Source organism: Vitis vinifera, chromosome 13 (genome assembly GCF_030704535.1).
Source record: "Vitis vinifera cultivar Pinot Noir 40024 chromosome 13, ASM3070453v1".
Lineage (NCBI taxonomy): Eukaryota > Viridiplantae > Streptophyta > Magnoliopsida > Vitales > Vitaceae > Vitis > Vitis vinifera.
In genome coordinates, this window is record NC_081817.1 from 25,140,932 (window position 1) to 25,162,676 (window position 21,745).

Below are 21,745 nucleotides of genomic sequence, written 5' to 3' on the forward strand. Positions count from 1 at the left end.
GCCCTGGCTCAGTCCAGCCCATTATCACCTGCAGGCCGTTTACACAACTTATTCTCCAAACGCTACGATTGGATCGATTCTGAGTTCAAGGTACTGCAACTATCTATTCCGAAGTCAATCAATCAACCTCTAGGTTAGATACAGTTGTTTGAATGCCGAGAAAATATTGCTTCTAGGATGCTGAGAAAATAATGAGATATTGTTTGGGAATGCAGAAAACGGCACTTTATAAAACTCATGTGACCGTTTCATCTCGGGTTTTATTTATTTTTAAGTTTTTTTCTTTTTGTTTCTTTTTTGGATTTTTTTTTTTACAATAAAGAAAGTGAGAGAGATAACATAGGAGTCAAAATATGGTTTATATATATATATATATATATATATATATATATTCATTTTCTTGACAACCAAACATATGGTTGGATTCACTTTGGATTCACACTTGTATAATTTGTTGGTTTGTGGGATTTATTTATTATTATTATTTTTTTATATGAGAAGTAATGAAAAGAATTATAAAAGGGATTGTTATGGATGACTGGATTGTGGATGAGTTGCACGCCCATATCTCTAATCAACTGGTATGCCTCAAAAACATTTTAAGGAAATGGTGTGGCATAAAGTGGAGATTTAGGGGAGTAGAACAAAAGTCTCATTTAAGGTATTTGGAAGGTTATGGCAATGAAAAAGTTTTAAAAAAAATTTACATTTATTTATTTTGTAAAGAAAGGAGATTGTTATGAATTGTTTATTTGAATAATATTAATTTATTTAAAAGAAAAATATTTTTGACTCATTTTAAATAAATTAGGGATATTATTTCAAGTGTCACTTTCTCCGTAGTTATGTCTTTTCAATTAATATAAATAATAGAGTTGTATTGGGCTTTGTATCTGTGGGACAATATTTTTAAAAGGTTCACCTACAATAGTGATTCAAATGATATCATGGGATTGTGAGAACGATCAAAACACTCACTCAGATCCTTGCTTATCCTTTTTGAACCAAATAAGCTCTCACGATTTTCAAATGCATAAACTCAATTAAGATATATAGCATTAAGAATTCTCTTCCCAACCATTATAGGATATCACATTTACTCTTTAAGTATGTCATCTTCATTGTATTTCATGGGATTATGAGATTAATCAAAACAATACCCATTCAGATTCTCACATCAAAATTGAGAAATGACTGTGATATCATTTGTACTGACTTACTCTCTCTTATGTTGCTATTATTCACTTTAGACCTAATAAACTATCATGACTTTAAAACATTTCTATACAACTAAAAGAAGTCCATTATATATATCATTTTAAAAACTTCTTATCATATTTGATCAATATGGGATATCATAGCATGCCACTATCATTACAATATAAACCCCAATCAAATACAACGCAACATCACCACACAACACATACAAACCTTAAGCAAATTAAATCAACACAACATACACTAATAGAACCCAAATGCATGCAACCTTATTGTGGACCATGCCATATTGCAACACTACAAGCTTTGATTTTGGCCAATTTTTTTATTAAAAATATTTATTTACTTATATATTTGAAATTTTGATTTTTATCTCTAACTCAAAGTCATTATTTTATTTTTCAAATGAAAAAAAAAAATAAAAAAAAAATATTTCGTGGTTGAGGCCGTACAAGATCTCAAATGGCTTCCAAAAAATCAACAAACCATGAAATGAGAATGGATTAGAGGTTAAGTTACTCAACAAGAAGATATGAGGCACCTCACTAAGCCCGAAATGCATTGGTAATTAATTAATTTATTAATGTATAAGTGTCAAATAAAAAGGGTAAAGTTCATCTTTTCATTTATGAAAAAAAAAAATTCCTTGTGTTAAAATGAACTTAATAAATCAACCTTAAAAAATCTTAATAAAATAAATTTTCATATCAAAAGTAGTTTGGCAAATTTACAAAGTGATATTGCTTTATATTGTTGAGTACTAGTTATGAGATTACTATATGTGTGATTATTTTTGCAGCAGGTGGCCGATGATAGAGGCTTTATTTTTGGGTATTGAGAGAGAGAAAAAAACATAAAGGGAAAATGTGATATCCCACATTGGCTAGGGGGGAAAGTTTATGGCGCTATATAAGTATGAATTTTCTCTTAACCTTGCAGACAAGTTTTAAAGCCATTAGGGCCCCTTTAGGTCCAAAGTGGACAATATCTACACCGTTAGGAGCGGGTTGTTATAAATGGAATCAAAGCCAATCACCGATCTCGGTGTAGGGGTTTGTTTGATCCCGTAAGGGTGGTTTGTCTATTTGGCCCCCGTAATCCCATGGGACACAACGAAGACATTGTGTCTGCATGAAGGGGGGAGTGTTTGTGACAGCCCACATCGGATATGGGAGAAAGTTCCTAGCGCAATATAAGTATAGACTCTTCGTAACCTTGTAGACGCGTTTTAAAGTCGTGAGAACCCATTTGGGTCCAAAGTGGATAATATCTCAATCGTGTAGATATTGTCCGCTTTGGACCCAAAAGGGCCCTCATGGCTTTAAAACACGTCTACAAGGTTAGGAGGAATCCATACTTATATAGCACCAGGAACTTTCTCCCTTATCCAATGTGGGATGTCACAAACACCCCTCTATGTAGACACAACATCCTCGTTGTGTCCCATGTGATTATGGGGCCAAACAGACAAACACCCCCTATGGGCCCAAACAAACCCCCCACATCGAGGTCGGAGATCGACTCTGATACCATTTGTAATAACCCGCTCCCATCCGTGTAGATATTGTCCGCTTTGGACCCAAAGGGGCCCTCATGACTTTAAAACGCGTTTACAAGGTTACGAGAAGTCCATATTTATATAGCGTCAGGAACTTTCTCCCTTATCCGATGTGGGATGTCACAAACACCCCCCTCCCCCCATGCAGACACAACGTCCTTGTTGTGTCCCATGGGATTATGAGGCCAAGCAGACAAAAACCCCATTTGGGCCCAAAACAGACAATATTTACACGGTTGGGAGCAAGTTGTTACAAATGGTATTAAAACCAATCTCCGACCTCGATGTGAGGGGTTTGTTTGGCCCCATAAGGGGTGTTTGTCTGTTAAAAAAAAATGGCCTCATAATCCCATGGGACACAATGAGGACGTTATGTATGCATTGGGGGGGGGTTATGACATCGATCCCACATAGGATAAGGGAAAAAAGTTTCTGGCGTTATATAAGTATGGACTCCTTGTAACCTTGTAGACGCGTTTTAAAGCCGTGAGGGCCCCTTTGGGTCTAAAACGGACAATATCCACACGATTGGGAGTGGGTCGTTATAGAAAAAGTTAAAAGGTGAAACATTTTAGGATTCTCTTATACTCTCTTTTCATCATAGTGAAAATCTGTGGTAACTACAAGTGGATGTAACTCTCACATTAAGAGTGAACCACTATAAATCTCATGTGTTTTTTTTATTTATTTATTGTTTGTACTTTATTTTTCACATTGGTTTATTATCGCTTTCGGAAAATAAGATCAAAGTGTTTTAATCCTAACGAATGATGAAAATATTGGTAATTATGGATGTATTAGTACTTCCATTTTACGGATATATTAGATAAATCGGAGATATATCGACATATATTTTGACATAAAATATCGATGAACTTAAAATTGATCAAAAATTATAAAAAAATGTAAAAAAAAAAACTCTTAAAAATAAAATTAGAAGTATAATAGAATTGTAATTGATATATATATATATATATATATATATATATATATAATATAATATAATTTATTATATTTGATAATAATATTGTATGTGCTAATAAAAAAAATATGAATTTCATAAGTATACATTTATTATTAAATTATATCAAATATTATTCGATAATAATATTGTGATATTTGATTATAATATGTCTAATTTAAAAATATTTTTAACATTAAATTATAATTCATTTAATTCTATTGTATTAAATGATATAAAATAAATGATAATATATGTATAATTTTTAATACTTAATTAATATATTAATGATATTGAAAACACTATGAAGAAAATTATCACAATAATTTTTATACTTTTGGTTTTCAAATAGATGAAAAATTTTCATTTAATTATAATTAATTTGTTCTTTAAAATTTTTTTAATTATGTTTATATGTTGAATTTGAGTATATATTTATTTGATGCAACTTATATAATAAGGAGCAAACTTGCCCTAGTGGTCGGCTCAAAGCATTGCAAACCTTTTGACGGGGTTTGAGCCCCACAGTGAAGAAATCATTTTTTAAGTTTGACCACATACCGCATTGACCGCCCACCATGTTGACCATCCCAAAATATCACGATAAATCGATGATAAATAGGTATAATATCGATAAATTAAAAAAAAAAACGAAATTCACTATAAATTACCAAAATATTTCTTTCCCATATATATCCAAAACTGCATGCCGCGTTGACGGCCCCTGACCGTGTTGACCATCCCAAAATATCGCAATAAACCGATGATAAATAGGTAAAATATCAATAAATTCCAAAAAAATAAGCAAAATTCACTATAAATTACCAAAATATTTCTCTCCGATATATATCCAAGTCTACTTATATAAAATGAGATATCTATGAAAGACACTAGTTTACCCTAAGGGGACCTTGAATAGAAGAGTACTTGAGTACAAATGTGTATCTTTTAGTGAAAGCTCAAGAACAACAATGTATTGTTTAATTATATGTAAACATTTGCATCATATCTGCATTTGGATTGAAGATTTATATATAATGATTAAATGATATCAAATGTATATTTGAATAAATTGTTGGATGATAAATTGTAGAGTTTATTTTACACAAAAAAAATGGAATATTTAACTATATATATGATTATAATAGAAAATTTGACAAACCTAATTAATTTAATTTTTTGTATGAGGAAAGTTTTGATAATGTATAATGTGAACAAATTATTATATATATATTTTTTAATTTGTTTATATTACACTAAATTAGAATTTTAACTCCTTTGGATGCACAACACCCTATTGAGAAATATGGAAATGTAACTGTAGACCCTCATTTGGGGGCTCACTTTTTGGCAGCCTATGTTTGCCAAGTGTCACAATCTCATAAGGCCACGTGTCGTTTCCTGGCTGGTTGCTGAAGAATCAAGTAGTGGAATTGAAGAGTGAATGAGGGAGAGACACGTATGGGGAGCATATTCTGCAGGAGGAGCGGATTCGGTTACCTGTAGCAGGCCAGCTGCAGGAGGGAGGTTGTTTTTTGGACGTGCTGCCAGGAGATATTTTGAGGGAGGAGGCTGGTGACGGAAGGAGGGGAAAAACACTAGAGAGAAAACAGAGAGGGGCAGATCGGGTATAGGTGAGGAGTGATAGCAGAGAGCTTTGGGATAGGGAAGATTCCTGGAGCTTAGGGAAGGCTGCTAGAGAGGGTTTTTCAGAGAGTTTTTGAGCTAGTTGTAGACTGTGAAGCTCGAGGGAAGACACCTTAGAGGAATATATTTTAGAGGAGAAAGCTTTAGAGAGAGAGGGGCCTTTTCTGGAGCAGAGAGGCTAGTAGCTTTAGAGGAGGGAGGATTGCTTGAGGAACCTATTGAGGAGAATTCTGAGCTGAGTATTGACACGAGGCGGAGCAGTGAGTTACAGCCGAAAGCACCCAGCTGAGGAAGAGATTTTCAGGTTTGGTTACCATGGTTTTCACGTATGTTTTTCACTCTTCATACTCTGCCTATCTCATTCTCTGTGATCTTAACTTTGCTTGTTGAGTTGTTTTGGTTGGGTGATTTTTTTTTTGGTTAAATATTTGAAGAGCTTGTTGAGTTGTGCTCTGTTTTTTTTGTGAATATTCTCTGCTTTTATATTTTTTTTAACCCACTGTTTGTTGGACCTATGGATCAAATGATGAAATGGGTCTGACATGATTGTTAAAGGCTTCATGTTATTTTCCTGTTATTATTCTTTGGTTTCCTCTGTTTCTCTTGGGACGTACATGCTCGGCTGGAAATGATCATGAGAACAGAAGCTCTTTGGAGTTCTACACTGGAATTTACGGGCTTGACAAGTCGAGAATCAAGGAGATATTTAATCAGGCAAAGGAGAGGCAAATAGAATACTTTCAGACCATGGGAGGATCGGGAAAAGGTTTTATGCTATGACGCTGAACGTTACGGAACCGGATATTCATGATTTCGGCAAGCTCAGTAAGGAGCAGGAAATATTGCAACTCTCTGTTCTGGCATTCTACAGCACCTTCTATGTGCTTTTGGGAGATATCAGAAAAGGAACCTCCGAATCTTATATGTTGCTATGGGCACTAATTGCTGGCAGCGCCAGTACATCAGGGAGGTGTTGCAAAAGGTTAATCAGAAAAAGAGGCTCCGCATAGCCTGTGGATCTCCTGATCATTCTTCTGCTTATATGAATGTAGACCGCCAATATTCTGATGAACACGATAAATTGCCTGCTATTGAAAAGAAGCTCCACTCTAAAATTCCATCTCAAGAAATTGTTCCTTCTTAAGTGCCTAGTTCCAAATGACACTCACATTGATCAATCTGGCAGTGTCGGGGAATGCTCAAGCCCTCCAAGTGGACCAATGGACAGTGGATGCTGCTGTAAGGACCCAGAACTTAAACCTGAGGATGCTAAGGATGGAATCATAGCACTCATAAATCAGATTCAGTGAAAGGAACGCATGAAATGGGTTAATTTTAATCTGTTAAAGAGCATCGGAAAGTTAATGTCAGCTTGAATCCATGGGAGACACTCTGAATTGGAACCAATGAGAAGTCCTGTTTATGGGCAGCTAGGAAATCCCCAAGCTGATGGGAAACTCCCAACCCGTGTTGACGAAAAACTTGCAAAGAGTTTTATGGAGGAGATAGCTTGTGGTGCTTATCATGTTGCAGTTTTAACTTCAAGAACTGAAGTTGCACCTGGAAGCAACGACAAGAAACGGGAGCAGATTGGTTCTGTGGGTGAGCTTGCTTTCTCCAGCACCGCCATAGCCATCTCTCTCTCCGGCGTCAGTGGCTTTAGTCTTCCTCTAGACTGGGTGCTGCTGGAAGCACTCGAGCATCAGAATGCCCAGCTCCACGCCGCTGTTTCTATCGCAAGAGTGGCAACTGCCATCGCCGCAATAGCAGTCGCCACAGCTGCCTCCTCCGGAGCCGGAAGGGACGGGCAGATGGCGAAGACCGTCATGGCGGTCACCTCTGCCGCCACTCTCGTCGCCGCCCAGTGCATGGAGCCCGGCAGTATCATGACCTCGATGGCCGTCGCAGCCACATTGAAGGCAAGGGTTTGACTTTTGAGGCTGTCCGTGGTCTTGCTGTGGCAATGGTAGCAGCAGCAACTCTCGGGCTGCATAGTACAGTAGTGACCGCCATGCTCTTACTCTCTTCTTTGTCAGCGTCCTATGCGTGAACATACAAGTGAATAGTATTTCAAGACCTCCATGGACATGGACGAACGCAGCTTTAGTCAATCTGTTGATATCTTTAAGCCACTGGCCTACAGTCCAAGAAATGCAGTCCATCTATTCATGACCTGGGTATTGTACCTCCAAGGGTGAATAGATGTCTAGTTCACAAGACTCCTCATCTGCATGGCCACCTTGTCAGTAACCATCAACAGTCAAGCCCACTGTCACACGCAACATGTTTCGCATTGCCCCTTGTTTCTTTCCTTCTTTAACCCAACCTCATTTGTTTTTATTTTTTCTATTTTTCTATCTTTCGTGGTTGAGGCCATACAAGATCTCAAATGGCTTCCACAAAGCCAACAAACCATGAAATGAGAATGGATTAGAGGTTAAGTTACTCAACAAGAAGATATGAGGCACCTCACTAAGCCGGAAATGCATTGGCAATTAATTAATTTATTAATGTATAAGTGTCAAATAAAAACGGTAAAGTTCATCTTTTCATTTATGAAAAAAAAAAAATTCCTTGTGTTAAAATGAACTTAATAAATCAACCTTAAAAAATCTTAATAACATAAATTTTCATATCAAAAGTAGTTTGGCAAATTTACAAAGTGATATTGCTTTATATTGTTGAGTACTAGTTATGAGATTACTATATGTGTGATTATTTTTGCAGCGGGTGGCAGATGATAGAGGCTTTATTTTTGGGTATTGAGAGAGAGAAAAAAACACAAAGGGAAAATGTGATATCCCATATCGGATAGGGGGGAAAGTTTATGGCGCTATATAAGTATGGATTTTTCTTAACCTTGCAGACACGCTTTAAAGCCGTAGGGCCCCTTTAGGTCCAAAGTAGACAATATCTACACGGTTCGGAGCAGATCGTTACAAATGGTATCAAAGCTAATCACCGATCTCGATATAAGGGTTTGTTTGGTCCCGTAAGGGGTGTTTGTCTATTTGGCCCCCGTAATCCCATGGAACACAACGAAGACATTGTGTCTATATGGGGCGGAGTGTTTGTGACATCCCACATCAGATATGGGAGAAAGTTCCTAGCACTATATAAGTACGGACTCCTCGTAACCTTGTAGACTCGTTTTAAAGTCGTGAGAACCCATTTGGGTCCAAAGTGGATAATATATCAACCGTGTAGATATTGTTCGCTTTGGACCCAAAAGGGCCTTCACGACTTTAAAACGCGTCTACAAGGTTAGGAGGAATCCATACTTATATAGCACCAGGAACTTTCTCCCTTATCCGATGTGGGATGTCACAAACACCCCTCTATGTAGACACAACGTCCTCGTTATGTCCCATGTAATTATGGGGCCAAACAAACAAACACCCCCTATGGGGCCAAACAAACCCCCCACATCGAGTTCGGAGATCGACTCTGATACCATTTGTAACGACCCGCTCCCAACCATGTAGATATTGTCCGCTTTGGACCCAAAGGGGCCCTCATGACTTTAAAACGCGTTACAAGGTTACGAGAAGTCCATACTTATATAGCATCAGGAACTTTCTCCCTTATCCTATGTGGGATGTCACAAACACCCCCCTCCCCCCATGCAGACACAACGTCCTTGTTGTGTCCCATGGGATTATGAGGTCAAACAGACAAACACCCCATTTGGGCCCAAAACAGACAGTATTTACACGGTTGGGAGCAAGTCGTTACAAATGGTATTAAAACCAATCTCCGACCTCAATGTGAGGGGTTTATTTGGCCCCATAAGGGGTGTTTGTCTGTTTGGCCCCATAATCCCATGGGACACAATGAGGACGTTATGTATGCATGGGGAAGAGTGGGGGAGGGGGGGTGTTTGTGACATCGATCCCACATAGGATAAGGGAAAAAGTTTCTGGCGCTATATAAGTATGAACTCCTCGTAACCTTGTAGACACATTTTAAAGCCGTGAGGGCCCCTTTGGGTCTAAAGCGGACAATATCCACACGGTTGGGAGCGGGGTCGTTACAGAAAAAGTTAAAAGGTGAAACATTTTAGGATTCTCTTGTACTCTCTTTTCATCATAGTGAAAATCTGTAGTAACTACAAGTGGATGTAACTCTCACATTAAGAGTGAACCACTATCAATCTCATGTGTTTTTATTTATTTATTTATTGTTTGTACTTTATTTTTCACATTGGTTTACTATCGCTTTCGGAAAATAAGATCAGAGTGTTTTAATCCTAACCAAGGATGAAAATATCGGTAATTATGGATGTATTGGTACTTCCATTTTATGGATATATCAGATATATCAGAGATATATCGACATATATCAGAGATATATCGACATATATTTTGACATAAAATATCGATGAACTTAAAATTGATCAAAAATTATAAAAAATGTAAAAAAAAAAAAAAAAACTCTTAAAAATAAAATTAGAAGTATAATAGAATTGTAATTGATATATATATATATATATATATATATATATATATATATATATAATATAATATAATATAATTTATTATATTTGATAATAATATTGTATGTGCTAATAAAAAAAAATATGAATTTCATAAGTATACATTTATTATTAAATTATATCAAATATTATTCAATAATAATATTGTGATATTTGATTATAATATGTCTAATTTTAAAATATCTTTAACATTAAATTATAATTCATTTAATTCAGTTGTATTAAATGATATAAAATAAATGATAATATATGTATAATTTTTAATACTTAATTAATATATTAATGATATTAAAAACACTATGAAGAAAATTATCACCATAATTTTTATACTTTTGGTTTTCAAATAGATGAAAAATTTTCATTTAATTATAATTAATTTGTTCTTTAAAGTTTTTTTAATTATGTTTATACGTTGAATTTGAATATATATTTATTTGATGCAACTTATATAATAAGGAGCAAACGTGCCCTAGTGGTCGGCTCAAAGCATTGCAAACCTTTTGGCAGGGTTTGAGCCCCGCAGTGAAGAAATCATTTTTTAAGTTTGACTACATACCGCGTTGACCGCCCACCATGTTGACCATCCCAAAATATCGCAAAAGTGAAATTCACTATAAATTACCAAAATATTTCTTTCCCATATATATCCAAAACTACATGCCGCGTTGACGGCCCCTGACCGTGTTGACCATCCCAAAATATCGCGATAAACCGATGATAAATAGGTAAAATATCTATAAATTCCAAAAAAAAAAAAAAGAAGCAAAATTCACTATAAATTACCAAAATATTTCTCTCCGATATATATCCAAGTCTACTCATATAAAATGAGATATCTCTAAAAGACACTAGTTTACCCTAAGGAGACCTTGAATAGAAGAGTACTTGAGTACAAATGTGTATCTTTTAGTGAAAGCTCAAGAACAACAATGTATTGTTTAATTATATGTAAACATTTGCATCATATCTGCATTTGGATTGAAGATTTATATATAATGATTAAATGATATCAAATGTATATTTGAATAAATTGTTGGATGATAAATTGAAGAGTTTATTTTACACAAAAAAATGGATATTTAACTATATATATGATTATAATAGAAAATTTGACAAACCTAGTTAATTTAATTTTTTGTATGAGGAAAGTTTTGATAATGTATAATGTGAATAAATTATTATATATATTTTTTAATTTGTTAATATTACACTAAATTAGAATTTTTACTCCTTTGGATGCACAACACCCTATTGAGAATATGGAAATGTAACACTTTTTTTTTCTAAAATTTTTAGATATAGATATTATTCTCAGGGAACCATAGAGAAATTAAGAAGAGTTCCAAAAGGGTCTAAGAAATGAAGGAACAACTTAAATGAATTTTAAATTTATACGATTCGGGCTATGAAAATTTATTATATTTATATGGTTATTTATAGTTGTAGGCTAAGAGAATTTCTCGGCTTTATATGATTCTGCATATCTTGTTTAATCAAAACTTGCGAATTTTTCACAATTTACCTTCAACTTTGTACTAAATATATTTAGTCATCAAAATTTTGAAATTTCAATAGATATTTCTCTAATTTTGAATCAAATAAGAAATGAATAAAAATAATAAATGAAAAGAATATCTGAAATATTTGACGGAATTTCAAATTAACGATGGTAAGATATATTTAGTCCAAATATAACGTGGGGAGTGAAATTAACCCTCAATCTTAACGGAGGTTTGATCCAGATGGAACCATGGGAAAGAGCAAGGGCTTATGACAAGAAAGCAACCCACTCACAGCCGAATTGTTCAAAAACTGGGCTGGCCCTGGCTCAGTCCAGCCCATTATCACCCGAAGGCTGTTTACACAACTTCTTCTCCAAACGCTACGATTGGATCGATTCTGAGTTCAAGGTACTGCAACTATCTATTCCAAAGTCAATCAATCAACCTCTAGGTTAGATACAGTTGTTTGAATACCGAGAAAATATTGCTTCTAGGATGCTGAGAAAATAACGAGATATTGTCTGGGAATGTAGAAAACGGCACTTTACCTAAAACTCATATGACCATTCCATCTCGGGTTTTATTTATTTTTAAGTTTTTTTAAAGATAAAAAACACTTAGAAGACATATGGAGAGCACATCATTTTCACTTGTTCTTTAGCAATGCTCCTTCTCTACTTGAGACTCATCTCTACAAGCACAACTCCATTGGCATCGGCAACATCTAGCTACACCTTGTCCAGAAATTCTTTGATGATTTTTCTAGACCCAAAAATAATAGGGGAAACTTTATGATAAAGTAATACAAGTATTTATGTTTTTGTGAGTGTTTAGTTAGGTTGATAATTTTGGACAAATTTCCTAAGTGTCTCTTAACTCAATTTTTCCAAATCCTTCTTTGGACTACTTGCCTAATGAAGATCAAAATACTGAATTTGCTAAGGGACCAAAAGATGTAGTTGAGGTTGTAAATGGATGAAATGAATCAACCAAGTTTTTCAAATTAGTTATTCTATAACTATTTATTTCTTAAAAGAGTTGAGGAGGTCAGGACAACTTTTCTTGTCTAAGTGTTTAAACGCCTTGTTTCAATATCGATTTAGATTTTGGTCAGGTCGATTCAGGTTGCTTTTTTCTTTATGTTTTCTTAACCGTTGGATCAAGGGTTTCATTCCATTTAAAACCTAAAATTGATTCCTATTTTGGGAGGAGATACCTGCAGCCGTTCTCCTTCCCTCTTGAGCTCTCTCTATCCTTATCTAATTAAGCGTGTTTAGTTGTTAAGAAAATTCTCTTTTTGATATTGATTTCCAAATTGTTTTCCATCAGATTTTCTTAAAAAATGGGTTGATTCTTCTATTCCATTCATCTTTCAATTTCCTATTTATTTAGGTTTTGGCTGAAAACTCATTTTCTTCTTCTATTCTATTCATCTTTCAATTACTATTTATTTAGGTTTTGGATGAAAACTCATTTTCTTCTTGATTGAACTTCAAGAAGAAGTCGAGGTGAAGCTTGGTGAGGACTTCAAGAATATTCCAAAAGATGAAGGCATGCAGCTGAAGTGAGAAGGTGTTGGTTAAGCAATCCATGAAAGATTAGCAAACTTGAGTTAAGTAAAACCTTCTACGCATTGGTTACTCTTGATAGTGGAATTTTTTTATCATTGGTAGATTCATAGTTTTTTTAATATCTAAGGAGATTTTCCACATAAAATCTTGTGTCATTGTCTTTTTTGCTCTCATTCTACTATTTGATTCCTTTCCAATGTTAGATATCATTTGTTACTTAAGCATGTATGTTGAAAGGATGAAATATGAGCTGAAATGGGTGTAATTACCTTTTGGATATTCTTGAATAATTTTTTATTCATATTGTTAATAATATCAAGAGGTAATTGGAAATGTATTAGGAAGATAATTGTTCTTATGAATTAATGTAATTAAGGAGTGTTAAAGCATTTGCATGTGACTTGTATTTATAAACTATTGGGAGGGTATTATTGCATTCATTCTTGCTTGTGATATTCTTTATCCTTTGTTGAATAGCTGTTAAAAGAAAGGAATATAAATCGTGACGATTCAAAGGGAATGATAATATATGTTAGGGGATTAGGGGACTTGGGAGGGGCGAATAAGTGATTTTATATAGATTCAAAAGGTATTTATAAAATCACCTATTCACCCCCCTTCTCTCTCTAGGTGTAGTTCATCATTAAGATTCACCTTCGATTTTTAATTCAGCAAAGAAGTTGTGAAATAGACAAAATGGACTAATGTTGATAAAATAAAATAATATTTTTCTTTGTGCATTCCATGTTCTCCTTCTTTCAACTCTCTTCTCTATAAAATATTTTTGAGTATTTTTTCCATCCAATAAAAGAAAGTAGAAAATCAAACACATGTTTCATCTTTTTTTTTCTATGATTTATTAATGTCATTAATGACCTTTCTCTTGTTAATTCCTCATTAAATAATTGTATGGGGACATAATAGTATTTTAAGTTAAATTTTTACAATAATGTGTAGAAGAAAAGGTTTTAGAAAATTGATTATGAGAGGGTGTTTAAGAGTGATTTTGAAAATTTTAAAAAAATTAGATATTTAATAAAATTTTAAAATCACTTTATTTAATGGAAAAAAAATGAATGATTTTGGAAATTTTATTAAAATTAGGCATTTGATAAAATTTTAAAAATTACTTTAAAATTTTTTAAGAATCTCTTGAAATGATTCTTAAACTAGTCCTATTGGTAAATGCTTCTTCTAAAAAATTGATATTACTAGGAATACTATCAAAATTACTGCTTTTTTATTTACATAGACACTAAATAATTCTCTATAAAAATAGTTGTAGTAGCTAAAACCACTCTCAAGTCTGACTCAAAATCAAATTGAAAATATTCAAGTCTTAAAATGGATAAAACTTCAAAAATAACTTAAGCAAGTACACTATGATGTTGACATGCAATTAAGACATTTCCCCCCTCCCACAAGTCATTCCATTTTTTAGTCTTCTTACTTACCCTAAATACCCCTTAGCTTACTTATAAAATTAATTCCATGATGGAGGTAAAGAAGGCCACCATTCTTGTTGCCTCCATCAAAAGAAGGAAAAAGAAACCAAACGAAGAAGGGAGAAAAATTATGTCTTTACCAAATGAGAGCTGCACTCTCACAAAGGCTTTCTCTGGTTCTTTCTCCTTCTCCCTTGACTTTATTTTTTCTAAATCACAAACAACTGCATTCTTTTACATTCAAATTGTTTACTCTAGTTGTACTTATTGTGACATGTTATTTTCTTAATAATTCTAGTGAAAATTTGTGACAATATGGATGATTTCATATGATCTCATGTCCCATATGATTTCAAATTGTTTCTTTGTTCTTTCATTATTAATATTGATTAGAAGGTTGAAATAATCTTGATTTACATTTCTAGGAATACTTGGAGTTGACGAGAAATCAATGATGGAGATCTTAATAAAATGGCATCCAGAAGACTTGACAACTTTTAGGAATGAAAGTTCTTCCATCTTTCTTTAAGGATAAATACTTCTTGTTTGAGAGATGGCAAGATTATCATATTGCATTTCTAGTAAAGGAATTTCTGTGTTTTCAGGTATCTATATGTCCAATATAAAATTAGGTATTTATGCGAAACATAAAATTAAAAATATTTATATATTATTTTATCATAAAAAAATTAATTCTTATGAGAAAACAAAAATTACAAGCCAATTAGAAAACACAAGGAGACAAATGATGACTTAAATATTGGTTTTTGCAATAATAGGATTAGTTTTTTAACATTTTTGTGGTCAGGATGTTGTGGTGCAATGGACCATGCATCCTTGGGAAAGAGATGCTCGCATGGCAAGGAAGGCTTTGGACGGACGCCCTCAAGCATATGGCTTACTCATTGAACTTGCATGCACCAGATCATCAAACGAGCTCTTGGGAGCTAGGAAAGCATACCAGTCCCTCTAAGGTGAATCCAAGAGCTCTTGGGAGCTCTTGGGAGGAAGACGTTGCTTCCCGAGTTGAAGGCATCGAACGCCAGGTTAGTACTACTTTTAGTAACGTTTTTTTTTCTTTTTTTCCTTTTTGCATCAAACTATATTTGAAGTATATGAGCATTATTTTTAGTTGTTTTATTTGAAAATTAAATTTGACTTAGATTAGTGAAATATTATGCAATTTTTTATCAAGTAAAGAGCATTTCTATCTTATTAATTTATTGGAGCATTTTGACTAATTATTTCTTAAAAAGATGGCATTTGTCTTTCTTTCTAACATATATTTTCTCCATAAATGATGTTTGGGCCTAAGGATATGCAATTGCAAATGATCTTTTGAGCCTACTCTTCTACAATTGGAGTGTCGAACTTTTTTTTGTCCCCATTAGTTGGACTCTTAGAAAGTCCTATAATTGTGTCTTTTTCTCAATAATGGAGTTTTATATGGTGCAGTGTTGGTTAGTATACTATGAGAGGTAATATATATAGTCATGTTAATGAACCAATCAAGAATTACATGATCATAATTATGCAAGATGATTATATTTAGAAAGAAACTTGGTCATATTTGAAAGGTAACTTAAGAGTGTGTTTGATAATGTTTCTACAAAGCACTTTTAGTATAAAAAGAAAAAAGAAAACTTTTTTTGAAGAAAAATCAATTGTTTGAAAAAATTTAGAAAACACTTCAAAAAAAATTAAAAAATCACCTAAAACCACTTGTAAATAAAAAACTTTCACTAAAAACACTTCAAGAAGAAACACTGTTAAATACTCTCTTAAAGTGTGTTTGACAGTGTTTTTACTCAGTCTTTTTAGTGGAAGTGTTTTCTTTGGAAATATTTTTACAAAAATCATTTATCAAGTGTTTCTCTAAAAAATATTACAAGTGACTTTTCAATACTACAAGTGATTTTTCATATTTTTAGAAGTGTTTCCTAAATTTTACCAATCATCTAATTTTTTTTCAAAAACACTTTTTAGGCTAAAAACACTTCCTACAACTATTGTAAAACATAATCAAATCAATATCATCAAATATCAACTCAATAGTTGAGATTTCATTTTAGTTTGGTCCAACACTTCAAAAACTCCATCCAAGAACCTGTACCACAACCCTTGAGCCCAACCATAGTAAATTGGACTTCAAGCTTTATCATATGTTGGATCCAATTTGAAGTTCATTTATGGACCAAAAGGCATAAGGTGTTTTTTGTTTTTTTTAGCTTAATTTTAAATATAGATTAAAACTAAATAGTGCTTAATATTATTAAGTATTAGGTTGTTTGTTTTTGTAATATTTTATTTCTATTAAGTATTAAAAAATAAAGAAAAACAACATAGTACTTTTTCCATTTAGAAAAGCCAAATATTTTGGCTTTTTCTATTCAGCCAAATTTTAGCTTTTTCTATTCACTTAAAAATTTATAATAAGTGACGAAAAGTAGAAAAACAAACAACTTAAAGTCTGAAAGCAAATTTTTTTCAACCAAAAACTAAAAAGACAAACACCCTCTAAGTCTTCTTCTTGCCGAACCTAGCCCATTACATATCGCAATTTAAAACTTGAAAGCCCATTTTTCCCACCAACCAAACATTGTTCTTTCCCTCCCACATCTTTGATTTTGGAGAGCTTTAATCAAACACATTCTCTCTAATGATAACTAAAAACTCATGACCACATAAAGAAACCATGCAACAAATATTATTATCAACATGAAATAATGTAATGAAAAATTGCTTCTTGTATCAACAGCTTTTGGTAGCACTTGTAAGTACGTACAGATATGAAGGATCATGAATTAATGATGTGGCAGTTAGATCAGAGGCTATAAAACTTGGTATATCCATTAATAGATATGGTGAAAAGAAGAAGCTATTCAAAGATGAAGAGACTGTAAGGATTCTAGCAACAAGAAGCAAGCCTCATCTCAAGGCCATCTTCAAATGTTACAAGGAGACTTTTAACAAGAACATTGAAGAGGTATAACATAATCATGATATTATATTTGTTAATTCTTAGGGCCTGCTTGAAACATTAGAATATGAAATAGGAATAGGAAATCCATTCTATTTTCCAATCATTATTACATTTGAATTATTTCAAAAATGGAAATAAGAAGTAAAAAAAAAAAAGCATGTTTCCATACATTTATATGAAAAAACCACAAAATAGGAACTGTAGTTTATAAAATACAAATTTCAAGTAGTTATCTAAAAATAATTAGCATTTCATGCACTTTTTGGTCAAATTACATCTTTGATAATTCAAATACTACATTTTAATTATATAAATGCTACCTTTGACCATTCTAGGTACTACCTTTGACTGGATGAGTACATTAAACTTGAATTATTTTTACAAAGTTCCTATTTTGTAATTATTTTTACATAAGTATACGAAAACATACTTTTTCTTAAAAATAAAAAAATAACAATAATAAAAAAAATTATTACCAAAAAAAATGATTTTTTTTTTTTTACATAATACATGTCATCCAATATTCCTATCATATTTCAATTCCTGCATATCAAAGGCACTTTTTATTCTTTACTTATACATTAATAAATGAATAAAGTAAAAAAAGAGAAAAAAAAAATGAAAGTTAATTAGTATTAGACTTAAAAGTTAGTATTTCACTACAAGAAAAAAGGTCATTGTTGACATATATTATCTTGACTTAAGGTGATATGTGTCAATGTTGCTTATTTTAGTGAACAACTATGACATATACAACTTGTTTAAACCAATAATGACATATATAAAATTTGTTGAATTCTTTCATGACTTATATAATAGAATCTTGACAGATAATTTATAAGTCAATGTATTCAAGGTACTTAAATAAAAGCAATAATGATAATAATTTGTTTGATATGTGTATATCTAATTTACTTACTAAGTATTATAAATTGAAGTGACAACAATCAATTTTGATTAAGGAAGTTAATATTTAATAAATTTTTTTAGTAATGTTAATATCAATTTTCATTATGAGTTTAATATATAAAAATTATTATTGGAAAATGAAATAAAGAATACTATTTTTAATTTATTGAAAAAGGACATGCGTGGTATTTTGGAATTTGTTATAAAGTCCTATAAAAAGAAAAAGGAAGGGACGGAAAGACATATTTCATACTTCAACAAGCCTTTACCATTTTCTTTACTGAAAACCCTAAATTTTCACTCTTCATTGAAAACCCTAACTTTTGGAAGACAAGAAAGAAGGGAGAAAGAAGGGGGAGAGCCACCATTCTTAGAGAGAAAGAAGAGAAGAGAAAAATGCAGGTTTTTTTTCATCTTGCCCAGATTACATCAAAGGTCTGATCCCACTTAGTCCGTGATCCGATCGAGCTAAAATTTGCAGGAAAGTTTCATGACTCATTCATCTTCAATCTGAACGGTGAGGATCGGATTTGGAGTTTTGGAAAGTCATTAGAAAGAAAGAGGAGAAGAGAGAAAAACGCAGGTTTTTCTCATCATACCCAGATTTCATCAAATGTCCGATCCCGCTTCGTCCGTAGTCGGATCGAGTTGAAATTTGGAGGAGAGGTTTGTGGCTCATGTATCTTCAATATGAACGGTGGAGATTGGATTTTCAGTTTTGGACAGTCATTAGAGAGAAAGAGGAGAAGAGAGAAAAACGCAGGTTTTTTACATCATGCCCAGATTTCATCAAAGGTACGATGCCACTTTGTCCATGGTCTGATCGAGCTGAAATTTGGAGGAGAGGTTCAAAACTCATTAATCTTAAATTTGAACGGTGAAGATCAGATTTAGAGTTTTGGAGAGTCATCTTTCAGCCAAAAATAGAACCTTTGTTTTGGTGGGCTTTTCTCTCCGAACTGTTTTGATCATTAGCTTTGATCGAAGTCAATTCGTGGTCCGATTGAGTTGCAATTTTAGGAGCACGTTTAGGACGCATTGATCTTCATTCTAACAGTGGAGATTGGATTTGGAGTTTCGAAAAATGGTATTTCAGTCCGAGAACCTTGACAAAAGTGAAAGAAACATTGACATATGTCATAGTAACAAAGATTTGATCATTGGTAGAAATAGAAACAACCTTGACATATGTAAATGTCAAGGTAGATTTAAACTTTTCTTGACACTGGCATAGATGACATATATAAATAGTAACATACCTTGATAGGTATACCCTACCTTGATGGTGAAAAACTGTCAACGAAAGGTTTTTTTCTTGTAGTGTTTGTTATCCTTCTTTGTTATCTTGTCCTCTTCTTTTCTCTTTCTTTATTCATTTTCCCTCTTTCTTGTATTTCCTTCTCTTCCATTTTCCTCTACTTTTATCACTATTTCACTTCAAAAGAGTTAAAAAAGAATTATGTAATATTTGAAACACTAGAATAGAAAATGGGAATGGGAATAAAAGGAACCTATTCCATTTCCTATTCATTTCTAAATCCAAATTACTTATTAAATATAGGAATGAAATTAAAATTTCAATCTTGTGGATACAAATTCTTTCTTTCTTTCTTTTTTTTTAGGATTTTGATTTTTCTCTTTTACATGATGTTATGATTTATCTTTATTTTTATTCTATTTTCACATACCAAATACATTCTAAGAAGTAATTAAATTGAAATATATATTTTGCTAATAGTTTAACATGTAAAATTATGAACGGAAAAACATATTGTTTTGAATCATGGAACATTATTTGTGCGGTCCACTCATGTGCCTTTTTTTTACTCTATTTTTATTCTTATTCATTATATTGTTTATAAACTCCAGCCATTTTTTATAAATTCTTTTTAAAAAAAACTATTCTCATTCTTGTGTTACTTTGAACAATTCTTTTCATTTTAATATTTATTAGAACTCATTTTTCCACGAATTAGCTTTCAAAAATATTAATTTTAATATAATTCCTCATTGTTTAGGATCTTGATGAGCCAAGTTTGAAGGACACGATTTATTGCCTGTATGCTCCTCCGATGTATTTCAGTAAGGTGAGATAAATTCACTATAACACATTACAAAAATGATCTTTTTACTTTTTTGTTGAAACATTTCTTGGACTATTTTTCTTTTTTTAATCTTAGATTTTAGATTCGGTAATGAAAGCTAATGCAAACAAGAATGAAAAAGAAGCCCTAACTCGAGTTATTGTAACCCAAGCCAATGTTGATATAAAGGTCATTGCTGAGGAATATAATAAGCAATATGGAACTCCTCTAACCAAGAAGATCGAAGATGTAGCTCTTGGAAATTATAAAGATTTCTTAGTCACGTTGGTTTAAAGAGCTGTTTAATGGAAGTGATTAAAAATGCCTCTCTTGATGAACTTGTTCTTTTTCTTTGAATCAAACTCTACTTATGCTTTATTTTCCTATGTTTATAAGAGCAAAGTGTAATAATAAGTGTGGTGTTACTATGAAGTAAAACTTTAATAAATCATTAATTCTAGTATGACTGAGTTCCAAAGCATGTCTTTTAATTGATTAAGGATAGTGTGTGACAATATCATTATATTATAAAGCATGGTTATATAATAATATTCTATTTGGATTCAGGAGACTATGTGATAGTATCATTTAATTTCAAAAAACCTATCTTCATAGCATAATGCCCTTTAGGGCATTAGGTTAATTGGCCGACTTCTTCTAGGAACCAAATCATAAACTTTAACCCTACTTTAAGTTTAGGTTGTACATTAATTAATCTAATTGAGTGATATCTCAAATCAACTCAAGCTCTAAAGTTGATGTCAATCCAACTAATCTAGCCTAAATTGCTTCAATCCATACATTAACAAGCATGTGAAAAAAAAAACATATTTATACCATCCTTGTAATGCTTGAAGTGTCTTGACTACCACATCATCAAGAGAGACATTGTTCCTCTTGTAGAATAGCTCTTTGATCACCTTCTAGTCCTTCTCAAGTCTCATAGCAATCACACAAAGTAAGTATATCTTAATCAAATTTGCTCTTTTTGTTGTGAAATATGTAAATAACATAATTCAATTGGGTTCTTGAAATCATTAGTTTCTACTAGTACTAGCTATGGAAATTTCACATTTGCAAAGTATTTTTTAGGGTTTTTGATGCAACAAAAGGTTTCATGCAATGCAGGCATCAAGTGCCTATAGATTGGAAGTTTCTCAAGTTTCCCTAAAAATAGATAAAGACTCAAATATGAATTGCATGCATTTTTTTACTCATTAACAATGTGTAGAAAGGACTAGTTGGAATGTTGCATACAAGTACTACTTTTGTAAATCTAATTAAAGATCTACTAATGGTTCCTTGAAGTTGCTTCAATGCAAAAACCCTACTAGAAATTCACACTCAACTACCAAAAAAATTGTGATTCAGT

General features: G+C 32.6%; 1 long non-coding RNA gene across 1 annotated transcript; it reads left to right on the top strand.

The window, feature by feature from the left end:
* The first annotated feature begins 18,553 nt into the window (after positions 1–18,553).
* LOC109121987 (uncharacterized) lies at positions 18,554–20,836 on the top strand. Its single transcript, XR_009467476.1, has 2 exons — positions 18,554–19,084; positions 20,308–20,836. It is a non-coding gene; the product is annotated as an uncharacterized LOC109121987 (long non-coding RNA).
* The last annotated feature ends 909 nt before the right edge of the window (positions 20,837–21,745 follow it).